Source organism: Haliaeetus albicilla, chromosome 4 (assembly GCF_947461875.1).
Source record: "Haliaeetus albicilla chromosome 4, bHalAlb1.1, whole genome shotgun sequence".
Lineage (NCBI taxonomy): Eukaryota > Metazoa > Chordata > Aves > Accipitriformes > Accipitridae > Haliaeetus > Haliaeetus albicilla.
In genome coordinates this window covers 28,978,909-28,992,233 of record NC_091486.1, presented here as the reverse complement: position 1 = coordinate 28,992,233, position 13,325 = coordinate 28,978,909, and the positions used below count along the sequence as shown (strand labels likewise).

Sequence of the window (13,325 nt, the reverse complement as noted above, 5' to 3'; positions counted from 1 at the left end):
CTTTAAAACATTGATTCTGTGCTAAATATTTACATTTGGTCTTAATCTCTGTAATTAAATTCTAGATCAAGTTCTTTTGGAATGCGTCAGTTGGTGCTTAACTGGCTTTTTGACACCTCTAACCTTTGACATAACAAAACTTTCTTATGTTGAGGCTGCTTTCTTGCTTTAAGTGCTTTTTTCCAGGGAGTAGAGTCCAGAACTGGTGTTTTTTCCGCCCTTCCCTCCCTCACTCTCTGCTGCCAAGATTTATTTAGAAACTGAAATAATGCAGCTTTTCAGTATGAACATGTATCTTTAGAGCTCATCTTAAGTATACAAAATCAATTAAAAAGAATTTTAATGAATTTCAGGAGGCTTATAAACTAGAGATTAAGGTCAGTGTTCAGTAGGCAATGCTTAGATTCCTGTTAGCAGTCTGTGACAAATTTTCATAGCTTTATACCTCAAATTGCTGATACTGGTTTGAGTTATTATGTGGACTTCTTGGTTTAAGATAATTAAACCATCCTTCCAGAGAAAGGATGTTGAATCAACAGTACAAGCAAAATCCCAAGTGAAGGAAGTATTAAAAAGAAAAAATGCAGGGAGAAATATTGTCAGTTTTTTCCTTTTTTTTTTTTAAAGAAACTTTGGAGAGAGTTTTTCAGTGACATTCTGCTAAAATGGCGGATAAGAATTAAGCTGTATTTTCAGCCTTTATCAGTGAACATGCCTTTCTATATCTGCTCACAGACTTTCTCCTCTTCAGCAATTTCTGCAGGCTTGTTGTCATTTAACCCCAGCTGGCACCTAAGCACCAGCCAGCCGCTTGCTCACTCTCCCATGGCAGGATAGGGGAGAGAATCGGAAGAGTAGAAGTGAGAAAACACATGGGTTGAGATAAAGAGAGTTTACTAGGTAAAGCAAAAACCGCACATGCAAGCAAAGCAAAACAAGGAATTTGTTCACTACTTCCTATCGGCAGGCAGGTGTTCACCCATCTCCAGGAAAGCAGGGCTCTATCACACATAATGGTTACTTGGGAAGACAAACACCATAACTCTGAATGTCCCCCACTTCCTTCTTCTTCTCCCAGCTTGATATGCTGAGCATGACGTCTTATGGTCTGGAATATCCCTTTGGTCAGTTGGGGTCAGCTGTCCCAGCTGGGTCCCCTTCCAACTTCTTGTGCACCCCCAGCCTCCTCGCTGGTGGGGTGAGGTGGTGTGAGAAGCAGAAAAGGCCTTGACACTGTGTAGGCACTGCTCAGCAGTAAGGAAAATATCTTGGCGTTATCAATGCTGTTTTCAGCATAAATCCAAAACATAGCCCCATACTAGGTACTATGAAGAAAACTAACTACCCCAGCCAAAACCAGCATAAGGCTTTACTAGAGAATAATGGTGGTGGAATTGTTACAGGCTTTGGCACCCTGCTCAACCAGATGTCTCTCAGAAGTTGTTTTGTGGATTGAAATCTCTTCTGGAAGGGCTTCCCTCTTACTTTTTGAGGAGAAAAAGAGCGAGTGTGGAGGAGTTATATAAGTGTAGGACTTCCTTCAAGGGAATTTTTTTTTTCTTGCCTGGTGGTGGTGTCAAAATACGACTTGGATTCTTCCAGTAGCAACAAGGAAAACTGTGAGTTGCAGTTTATGCAGCAGGAAGTTGGCTTTCTGTCTTGTTATTGCATGTGAGGTTTATGGGGATCCGAAATTGTGCCTAATCACCTGCAAGACGCAGGGGAAGACGCTGATAAAGTACTGTCTCAAAGCAGTGGTTCTCCTGCAGCTGTGAGATTCATAAACATGTTTTTCCACCTACATCCATATCATGAAGAACTTGTCTGTACTTTCTCCTTTTCATGTCCCATAGCTGCTCCCAAATTTCGTTGTGTGGCAAGGGACCCTTCAGCCCATGTGCCACACATCACCACCTAGTGAGCAAAGTTGGTTTACTGCCAAATGATCCCCTCCCCTTTCCTGTCATAGAAAACTGCCCCATTCCTGCTAACTTCCAGCCTTTCTTTCCAGTCTTGACTGCTAGATCTCATCTGTCCAGTGCCCCACATTAGTCTTTCTCCTAGACTCACAGGGCTTTTCTGCTATGCAGTCCTTCCAAGCCTCCCACAAGGCACAGCTTTTCCATGGAAAAGCATCTCCTTACATAGCATTTCTTTCTTTTCTGGTAATGTCATGGTGCAGTGCCATACATCCATTTTTTTTTTTTTTCATCAGAGTGGCTATCCTCGTCTGCCTCACACCTCGGCAGACATCCTTCTGTGTAGAGCTTGGTGATGAAAAAGAGTGGTGGGGTTAGAGGGGGGTTTAATGTCCCTCCTTGCAGTTTGCAATGAAGTTGGAGGATGAAAGTTGACTGCCAATCTAAATACTTAAAGCTGGTCTTACTAGTGGCTTAAAAATGTAAAAATTGAGCCGGGGAAGCTGTTTAGATAGGTTTATTTTTGGTTTAAGCCAGTGTTGTTGTTGTTGTTGTTCTTCTGCTCAGCTTGTTAGGAGTGGGTTTAAAGTAAATCAGGTGTCTTCTAAACTGAATACACTTTTTTGTTCTTTGATAATGTTTCAGCTAAAAGATTATTTCCCTACTTGTCCTCTAAACAATTTTTTAAAGTGATGTTTCTTAACGTTATGCTGTTTTGTAACAGCTAGCTATAAACAAAATGTGTTGACTCATAAATGCTAAGAATGAAACACCTATGTACTTTAGGTGTATTGCATTTATTTGTGGGTTTTCTGAAAAATATACAATTGTGTTTTTTTCTTTCTTTTTTTTTTCCTGGAGATGGTAGTTCCAGCTATAGTGAAATACAGCTTTTCACAATGTAATCTTAATTCTTCCCAGGAATCCTAAATCAACTTCCAGCCTGTTGCAGCTGAAGTTAGTGTAAAGAATATATACACTGATATGAAAGTTTATATAAAGCAACCTGTTGAGAATGTTGTTTCTTTATCATAGCTAAAGCACTACTCTTCCATTTTTTTTGAACCATGGTTCATAGGCTGTCACTAGGCCCTTGTTGAAAGGGATTTGGCAACTTCTTCTGAGTCTAGATAGTACCCACATTATAGAGATTGCCAGTGTCTGGTATGGTTATCTTAAGTGAGCATTGGCATAATGATTATTTTTAACCTTTGAGAGGGTCCCTTGAGCAAAAATTAGTTTTTAACTGTATTAAAGCATAGAGTAGCTCAGAGTGGTATGAGGACGTACCCTCACCTGTATTGTAATTTGACCTATGACCTAAATGATTTTCTTGCACCTCCCTCCTCCTGGTTGGTTTGATCTTTCATATATATACCATCTTCTAGAAGTACTGTTAAGATGTCCACCTTATACATGTAGTTGGTAGTTACTTGCTTTATTTTGCTTTCTTATAGTTGAAAGACAGCCTAGTATGAGTGTAAAAATGAATTTCTTTGAGTATTCATTCCTGGTGGAAAAAGACTCTCTACAGGCACAATAGACATAGACTGATCTGTAAAGGGATGTGAATTTTATACTGATTGGTTGGCAAGAGCTTCTTCCCTTCCCAAGTGCAGGGTGAGCCTAAAAGTGCTGCTATCAGCCTGGTGATTGTTATTACTGAGCCACAGCTACAAGAATATTTGGGTATTTCCTGGGATCTATGTGTAAGGCCAAATACTGTCACAAAATCCATTGCTATTCTTAGTCTGCTGATGGAGAAGAGAGACTATGTAAACTTTTCTGGAATGAATGAAGTTGCAAGAAGCAAGTAAGCTCATAGAAATTAATTTACGGTGTGTCTTCTAATGCTTCTCTGGATTGAAAAGAAGATCCACAGGCCGGTGTGGTAGATTGGGTACCTGTGGAGCTGTCATTCAGGGAGTAGCCAGAATGGCATGAATGTACAGCACCTGTGCACAGGCTAGTCTCACCTGCTTCTGTTGCATTATTAAATTAGTGCTTAGTTTAGTGGTGGTAGTAAAGTGGTTTCCTTTAAATGCAGCTGACAAGTGGTTTTCAGTGCCCATTAAGTTTAACTATGGATGTATATACAATGTCATTCTTTCATGCTGTGTCTCTTCTCATGTATTGTTTGAGACATCCCCTCCTTCCGAGTGGACATCCCTTCATGCAGTTTCATGCATCTTGGTTCAGTCACCTGCTGATCCTGAATTAAGGAGTTTCCTGTTTGCTAGGTTTCCTTACCAATCGCACCAACATAGAAGTACCTCTTTTTGCATTGCCTGTAAATAGAATAGTCAATGCAACCTGCATGTTGAATAGCAAGCACAGGGATGGAACTGTATACTGCGGGAGGGGGAGAGGGAAGAATGTAGATCTGCATCACAAAAAGATGTTTTGCTCATGTCTCAGTTGAATCCTTTTGAAGGCTGTTGTGTGCCCCCCCTACAGAATAAGACAGCCTTGATTTTGTTGTGTGTTATTGCTTGGTTTTGATTTTTTTTTTCCTTAATTCCATCAACACTAGCAGCTATAGAAGAAAGAGAGAGCCAAATGAGACACAGCAGAATTAGGTGCTGTTTTATTTGAAAAATGTGTTAGACCTTTTGGATCATCATTTGGACTGTTGTTAGTAGTATGTCTGAAAATGTCCTCATTTCAAAATAGAATCCTTTAACCGGTTATGTAAAATACTGTGCATGTTTCTGTGCTTTTTTAGTCAGATTTTATGTTCTGTTTTTACATACAGAATGTTGCTGAAGGTACAGTTATGGACGTATGCAGTTTTCCTTGTTCTGTCTGCCCAAATCATGAGCAGTTTGCTTTGTATTCCTTGCCTTGGCCCTTATCTGGAAAATGGAAATACTCCTTCCTTCATTCTTCCAACATGTCTGGTGTAGTTTCGATGATAAATGCATACAAAGATGTTAAAGGCTTGCATTTTTACTTGAATCATTAAGCCCTTGGGAAGTTTCAGTAACAGTTCAGACATCCAAGTTCTTCGTTTCTTTTTCTAAAGGTTTTATATAAGCTTTAGTGGAGCTTCGGGCTGGCTGATCAGTATGTGTGAGTCTACCATGTCATTAGGAGATGTGCACTTCTGGATATCTCATCCACTTCCTTTGTGTACTCTGGGGACAGAAGGGTTGCCTACATTGCCCTTAGTGTTCTCGTATCATTTGCAGCTGTGTATTAGGATAACAGCTGTAATTGAATTGAATATTATGCTTCAGGACTTAAGTGAGCTGCCTGCTGTGATCAGGAATGTTTGTCTTTTGCCTATGCTGCTGCACATCTCCTCCCCACCCCCCCAACCTTCCCTTCACAATTAATGAAATATTTAAGGGTGTTATGTTTTCCTGAAATCTGTGGCCATAGCTAGAATTGGGAAAGCAGAGCAAGGAGCCCTGTGGTCTGAGGTAGGGAATCCTCACTCTGAGACGATTGCATAGTCTTGTCTTGCTGTCCACTCAAAATAGTGGCTAGAGTTGGCTGAAATCTGTTCTGCCCCTATCCCTCAGATCAAATTGGCAAGAAATGTCTGAGGGCTTTTCTTTTTCCTAATCTGTATGGACCAAGAATCACCTCATAGAGGCATCTGAAATTTATTTTGCTTAGTAATTTTTCACTCACTGTAGAGGCTCCATCAGCCTTCAACCTGGGGGAAGTTTAATGGCCTGCAACACAGAGGAAGTGTAATCTTGAGGATTGGTAGGAAGGATTCTTCTGAAAGAACAACTTAGGACTGAAATAGCAGAACTTGTGAGTCACTTGTGGTCCTTCAGTGGGTAAGGAGGAGATGCTTTTTAATGATCATTTACTCAAGCAAAATTCGCCATTTATCTAAAAACCTCTAAGACAGGTTGACCTGATCGTGTGTTTCTGTCCTCTTCAAATACTGTCATGAGCATGTTCAAAGTATGTGTTGTCTGGAGTCAAGCATAAATAACCCTCTTAAAGCTTTGAATTTGTACGTTCTCAAATTGTGTAATAAAGTTTAACTTGACTATGAAACCTTTTTTTTGACATCTAGCTGTTTTTTGTCAAGGTTGCAGCTGCTCTAAGATATTTTTTCATTTATAATACAAATGCATACTCCGTCTACTTCCTACTAATATTTAAAAAAGATTAGTTATGTAAAAAAAAATTATTTACAGACATACACTTCTTGACATTACTGCATTAAACTCTCTTTCTGCATCAACTTGTTAATGTTTGTTATTCTTCGTTTGAACATCATTCCAAAGCTAAAACTGCATGGGAAGAGATGCTACAATAGTGTTTGTCTTATGATAACTGCATCATGAAGATTCTGGAAAATTGGAGCTAATGTATGTTTTTAAGTACCTCTCTGCCTACTGAAGGCAGACTGATACAGATTCAAAGTTACACATTTTCCTAGCTTTCATAGTCTCACTCTGTTTTCATACTGAAAATGCTCTAGTCTTAGCTGGTAAGACTAAGACGTTGGCTCCTGCAACTAATGAGTGTCATTGTTTCAGAGAACACCTATATTTTATACTCTGCTTGACAAATATTTTACTTAAGGCAACTTGTTTTCATGATCTCTGGCTAAGCAGTTTTTTAAAGCTGTCTTCAGGTTGTCTTCATAAAGAATCTGCTGTGAGACATGATGTAATCTAGGATGCTCTTTTTATGGGAATTAATTTAATGTTTGCTTGGGTACTCCAGCTGGAATCTTGGTTCAGGAAATGGGACACAATGATTGATAAAGCCCCTTCTTTTCAAGGCAACATCTGCCTGGCTAGATGTGAGACGGTCACTGAAATATATTGGAGGGAATAAAGGTTCTACTGTGTGCCTTCTCAGCAGTGCAAATTCCAGATGCAGTTAGATAGATTCTTCAGTAGACGTTTCAGTAATTTTGGTGTGTCCCCTCTCTTACAGGAAGAAATATCTTTTAAATGTGTTTCATTATACAAGGGGTCACCCTCTGGAGACTAATTTAAAATTTTAGGCTGCAGTTATGGAAAGCTAGAATCAATATAAATAGTAATAATACAAAGACAGCTTAAGTGATGATGAGAAACCAACCCCGTGGAATATAGGGTAGACTTCTGCTTGATCCACTTTGTATCTTACCTCTTTCTTCAAGCTTTCAAACAAAGAAGGGGTGGGCGGGTGGGTATTTTGTGGGTGATTTTTCTGTGGCACATCAGAAGTATTTCCCATTGTTTGTTAGAAATCAAGATGATGAAGTAAACATTCCAGTATCTTCAGTTTGTTTATTTCAGGAAATTGTGGGTGCTTGTGTCAACTAAAGTTAGAGGGGGAGTTTATACAGCACTGATGTATTGGGGGGGGTGGGGGGGTGGTCCAGGAACAGTGAGACAGTTTGCTTTGATATTAACATCTGATAGCTGATTAAGACTTTTTTCTTCTTCCAGTTGTTTTTTTCAAACAGTTGTTTCATTAGCAGTTGCTAAAATTTATGTAAGTTATATGTTCACTTGTGTTGCTATAATTATTTTTATTACAAACTTAAAAATAGTTTTCTTTATATTCTCTATAAGAATTTAGTGAAAAGGTTGTTGTTCGACTGGGCTTAAAAAATACAAACAGCTAAAGGCAAAGGCAGGTTCTTGTACAGGCATGTGCTTAATTTTAGGAGTAGAATTAGAAATCAGGCTGTTTGAATAACTGTTACTTTGAGCAGCTTTTAATCCGTCTTTTACTGAAACTCTAGGCTGTCTGCAATTCAAAACATGCGTTTTCAGACACAAAGATTTCTTTTCTGTGGTTTCAAAAGATATATTCTTGCATGTTGCACAGATCAGTGGGTAAGGGAGGGAATATTGTGGGCTGTCCAGTTTTGTACCTCCAGCTAAACCTGAGAATAAGGCCTTACAGTGAGGATGTCGGGTTTTTGTACTTGTTGGATTTCTGCAGTCCAGACTAGCTGCCTAATACCAAGCAAGACTGGAAAGTGAAATATGCTCAAACTGCACATTGCTTTTAAAGCTGTTTTTATGTATTCCATAATTATTTGTCTTCGTTCTACTAGTTGCTTTGAATGAGTCTTGTACATCTCATGTTCTGCTCTTGACTTCCTATGTTTGAAGAATAGGATTTATTGCTAAAGCCCAGTGCCCTATTTTAATTTTGAAGAACAGCTTAAAGAGCCCCATGTGTGTAAACACTTGTTCATTCCTTTTTGCCAACCCTATTTCCAAATTGCTACTAATTAGTTTATTTAAGAAATAAGTAAGGAATTAAAGCCTATTTCCAAAAGTAATGCTGAGTCCCTTGCTTCCTTGATAGTTGGAATGCAGTTGAGTTTGACAGGACAGTTCTGTTGAATTGTGGCAGATCATGTGTTGATGTAAAGAAAACATCCTTAATGAGTTGCGGAGGGAGGGAAAGAAGGGCAGGAAACAGGTAGTAGACTTGAATCAGAGGTTGTCACATTCCTTAATAAGCCAGTGACCCAGTATTGAAATACATTAGTAACTATGAATGATTTATACACCTTAATTATATCTTCAATCTATTGATGTGTGTTTAGGTGCAACTATTTCTTTCTTGGATCTTACACTGAGGCAGGTAGATATTGCTGTCCAGGACCTCAAGAGGTCACCCACAGTACTTCTAAGTATGTGAATCTCTTCATGTATGCAAGGCACAGATTCTATATTTTTCCAATTTAAAGCTGTATTGCTTACACAGGTTTACCTGTTTAACTGGCACAAAAGAGTGCACAGACATTATTTGATTTTTAAAATGTGGCAACAGATGCTTTCTTTGTATAATACATAAATGCAGAATTTTAACTATTAAAATTATTGCCTGAGTAATTTCAGAAACATATGAGGTTATTGGTTATAAAAGGTCTCTTTGTTTTTACTGAAGTGGCTGAAGCTTTATCTTTTATCAGACGTTCAATGTGTTTTCACTGAGTTGTGTGACTACAAACCTGGAAAACTATTGCCTGAAGCATGGTTTAAAAAAAGAAAAACAAAGCTCAAAGTTGGCTCAAAATAGTACATTGAAGGAAACTTTCACTTGACATAAAATTTTTATTTGGGTTGTTTTGAATTTGAATTTTTTTGGCTGACAGATTTGTACCTCAGTTTTTGAATTTGAGAGGCATTGGAATGTCTGTGTGCTGTAGGAGCCTTGGGATGTATTCAGCTAGTTCCTATGCTGTTTGAAGCTAAAAGAAAACAAATGCTCTTTTGTTCAGGTTTTCATCTAGATTACTCTTAACGTAAATTGGGTTATAGGACATTGGATAATACACTAAGAATTTTCCATAACTTTCTAATCCCCCTCCAAATCACTTTTTCAGGAGTAGTTAATTTCAGAATATTTTATGCTTATTAAGAAGAAACATGGAAATGCTAAAGGAAATGATCTGCACTGTATTGTTGACTTAGTGTGCTGCAATATTAAATTCAAAGGAGAAATGTCAGTCAAAGCACAAGACTTTCTTATTTTTGACTTAAGAACTTGCTGGATTTGCTTGGTCCCTGTCATGTGAACAGAATATTAATAAGAAACAAATAATTTACGTGCTCAAACTACCTTTAATTATTTACCAGAGTGTCAAGAAAATGTGTAGAAATGTGGATGTGAGCTTTGGCTGTCAGTTTTGTGAAAGCATTTACATTTTTTTTCTGTGTAACAATTCTTTAAGCACTCAGGTGAACAAGTATTAGAGGTGAATGAATATCTGCTAGAATCTTACTCCTGTATTTATGTCTGCACACTATGCTTATGTGCTCATATGGTATACTACTGTAGTGTTCTGTCATATACAACTTCTTGAACAGAAATGGATACTGGCATGATGACACACAGATGATGACAAATGGAAGAACAACTCTTGATTTCCAAACCAGCTCTGAACAGAGTATGTTTTCTAAACCAGAGTATGTGATATAGCTCCTTTTGGTTCCTGGGGCTAGATTTTAAAATGCAGAAATCCAGTTACTTGTTCAGATGGTGTTTTGAATGTTTGTGTATTGTCTACTGCATTCCTGTAATAGATTTGTAACAAATTCAATAGTTATTTTTAGGAAAAAGATCCTTAGTTCAGTAACAAGCATGAGCTTGTACAGGCTTGTGTTTAAATAATAAAAAAGATTGGGGGTGAAAACATCAGTTGCCTGAAAGATGGTTTGTTTTTGTTTTGGGGTTTTATGCTGTCAGTTGCCTTTGAACATACTTAAGCATCTCTAGTTCAAAATGCTTATTACAGTGCTTCTGAAATTATAGTGAATAAACGCGTTATTGTTGCTGAACCTTTAATCACATTGGCATTTCTAGTAGGACACAGAATTCTATTTTTGTTTCTCTGATAATCTTTCCATTGTTAATTAAGTGTGATGTAAACAAATCCTGCAGTCTTACTCTTTTACAACTACTTTTTTTTCAGTGCAGAGTGTTTTCATTATAAGGAAATATTGTTAATATAATAATATCCTATTCTCTTGAACTGGGTTGATTTAAGGCAGGAACTACCGTCTCAAAGTGCAAGTCTGCAGAATGGGGCCTCAGTGAAAGGCACTTTAAGTACACTTTTGATTATAACTTACCTCTGTCTCAAAGCTGTTGCTTTCTGATGACAGCAATTTGTTAGTTTCAGAATTCTGCAATGGTGTCTTTCTTGAAAATGTCAAAATGGTGTATTTGAAGCATTGTTCTTGGGCTTTTCATCTTTCCTTATGTGTTTTGATATCACATCATCTCACATTTGTCCTGGCATACTGAAAGCTATAATGGCTTGCATAACAATCAGGTTGAAAGAGTAAATGGTTCTTTTTTTCTAAATTATTGGTAAGTTTGTTTTTTGTGGGTTTTTTTTTTCCTGACAGTGTAATTAAAATAGTAGATTATGATTAACTATTGCAACTGGTGACTTCTAATGAAAGCCTCAGTGATTTTTCATAAAACAATATTAGAATACTGTGCTTCATGCATTTAAAAGTGAAAAAACCTAATGAACTGTTTTGGAAACTAGACAGTTGACTTAAAGCTATTATGAGTCTGCCTGTTTAAATAGCATTTCAAACAGATAAAGTTGACTGATGCAGTCCATAGTGGATAATGAAATAGTCCGTAGACCACACTTCAGTGCAGGAAGCCTTACTTGCATATGGAAGACTATACCATGTTGGTACCTTATTTTATCTAGAGGCAACAGCTACCTAAACTCTGCTACCCTGCAAATGCTCTAGAAATATGAGTGGCTTACTTCATGGTGTCACACTAGAACAGTTATTCCTTTTCCATTTCTTAGATCTAATATAGTTCTAAATGACTCTTTAAAAACAAACAAAACAACAATACAAAGCACACACAACCTCCCCAACCCTTTAAACATATGCCATTTTTCTTTCTTGTTATAAATAACAATGTCATATCCTTAGAAAGGTGTGATAACTCGCCGTTAGATCACGATTTGCTAAAGAATGGTACATGTTTGCTGTGATCAACAACAGTGAGAAAGAAAATGGCTGTAAAAAGGAAAATTTCAAGCTTTTTAATTGGAATGTGCACTTTTTTTGAGTTGTTACTGTTTCGAATTCTTATGTCAAAAAGTTCAGATAGTGTTATCTGAGCATTTTGTCTCTGCCTTAATTTATTGAATTAATCCTTTAATTAATGTCCTTTGGAATATCTCCTTCCAGTAGGGGAGCTTGTGCTAAGAGAGATCCCTTTTACAGAACTAGCAAGCTAATATTAGCGGTTTCTTAAGCGAGACACTATCCTCTGTGTGCCTTTTGCAAGCAAACGTTGACAGGCTCATAGGAAATGCAGCTGACGTTAGGAAGCTTGGGTGGGGACTACAAGGAGCTGGCAAATACTACAGGGTTTAGTGCCAAACTTGCTGACACGACAGTACTTTACTTGTAAAAGTTTTCTTTAGGCTGCTAATTCTGTCTTCAGAGTAACTGGAACTAAAGCAGTGTCTCTGATGCCAAGCTAAAATAGCTAAAGCAACAGCTTATGGGAAATTGAGAATGCTGGTTTCTTTCCACAGCTTAGATTGTCAGAAATATTAGTAAAAAGAACAAGCTTCTCTCTTAATGAAAGGATGAGTTATGAACAGTGCCATAGAATGAATGCACTGCAAGGCAAGTCCCATCTAACTGTAGATTAAGTGGCAAAAACAGCTCAAAGAGGGAAAGGCTAGCAGTGTAAAGTATCTGTAAATACTGAGCTCTGTCTGTTTTATATCACAGTTTCCATTCATTTGATTTGCCAGTTCATAGTCATATTTCCTGAGGCATGCCTTTAATAGCTTCCCTTAGCCTTTGCTTCAAGTGTACCTAGACATTGAGAAATGCGATGTTGTTGAATGTGAACACTGTTACAGCAGTTTGAACATGTCACCTTAAGTATGATGTGTTTTGTCTTGAATTTACAATATTTCTGGTCTGTATAAAAGCAAAGCTTTGAAGGGGCATGGAGGTGGAATCCAGTTTCTGTCTGTTTTGCAGAAGTCCAGGCAGAGTATGAGTTGCTGCTACCCTGCTGTCTCTAATTCTGTATGTGGAAGAGCTTTCAGGTGACATCATGGAGAGGAATCTTGCAGGGGAAGGCATGCCTGACTTACGGAACATAAAAACTGGTGCAGTCTTGGTGGAAGGATGCAGCTCTATTACATAAGTATATTGGCATTTTTTGGATTTCAGCATTACTTTTAGATTTTAGGAAGAGCTTCCTTCCCTTCCCTGGAGTGCTGGAAGTACTTAACAGGACTCAGAACAAGTGTTGGAAGAAATGAGATTCAGATGGTGAATTTAATCTGTTCAGTGTTTGCTTGGTGCAGTATGCCATGCCAGGTTAGCTTTAGTATTATTGTCCCTTTTAAGGTAAGCAGCTGCATTGTGCTCTCCCACAAAAGTAAAATCTCAGTAGGAGACTGAAGCTGCTTTGCCTAGAGCAACTGGATGGCAGTATCTTGCATCTGTGGGAGGCACTGGCTTCTGCTGACCTCAGAATTGTAGATCACCTCTGAAATCTCCTGTTCCCTGATTATTTTATCAAGGTAAAGTGAAATATAAGCAATATATAAATAGAAGGAAGGGCTGTTTTTAAATCATGGAGGTTTTTTGCATGAACTATTGTCATATAAAGTCAAAACCGGATCGAACAGTTTTCTTCTGAGATCCCCTTTATCATCTTTCATTACATCTCTCATCAGTTCAACTTTGCAACACTGATGTCTTTCAAACCAAGATTTGTCTTTTCCTGAAGACTAGCATTTAGAAAGTTTGCTTTTAAATCTATGAAATGTGAACTGGAGCTTTCTGAAAACTATGTAGCAAATTACTGTGTAGCTTGTGACTTGACCAAATCAAGCTGTACAGCACACCATGAATTTTTTGTGTAGCTCTTGGTGGCGATCTGTTCTCATGTCTCTCTGGACAT

At 38.0% G+C, this 13,325-nt stretch overlaps 1 protein-coding gene across 1 annotated transcript in view; it reads left to right on the top strand.

Moving 5' to 3' along the window:
- RAPH1 (Ras association (RalGDS/AF-6) and pleckstrin homology domains 1) overlaps window positions 1-13,325 on the top strand; it is a 100,079-nt gene that overhangs the window by 22,077 nt on the left and 64,677 nt on the right.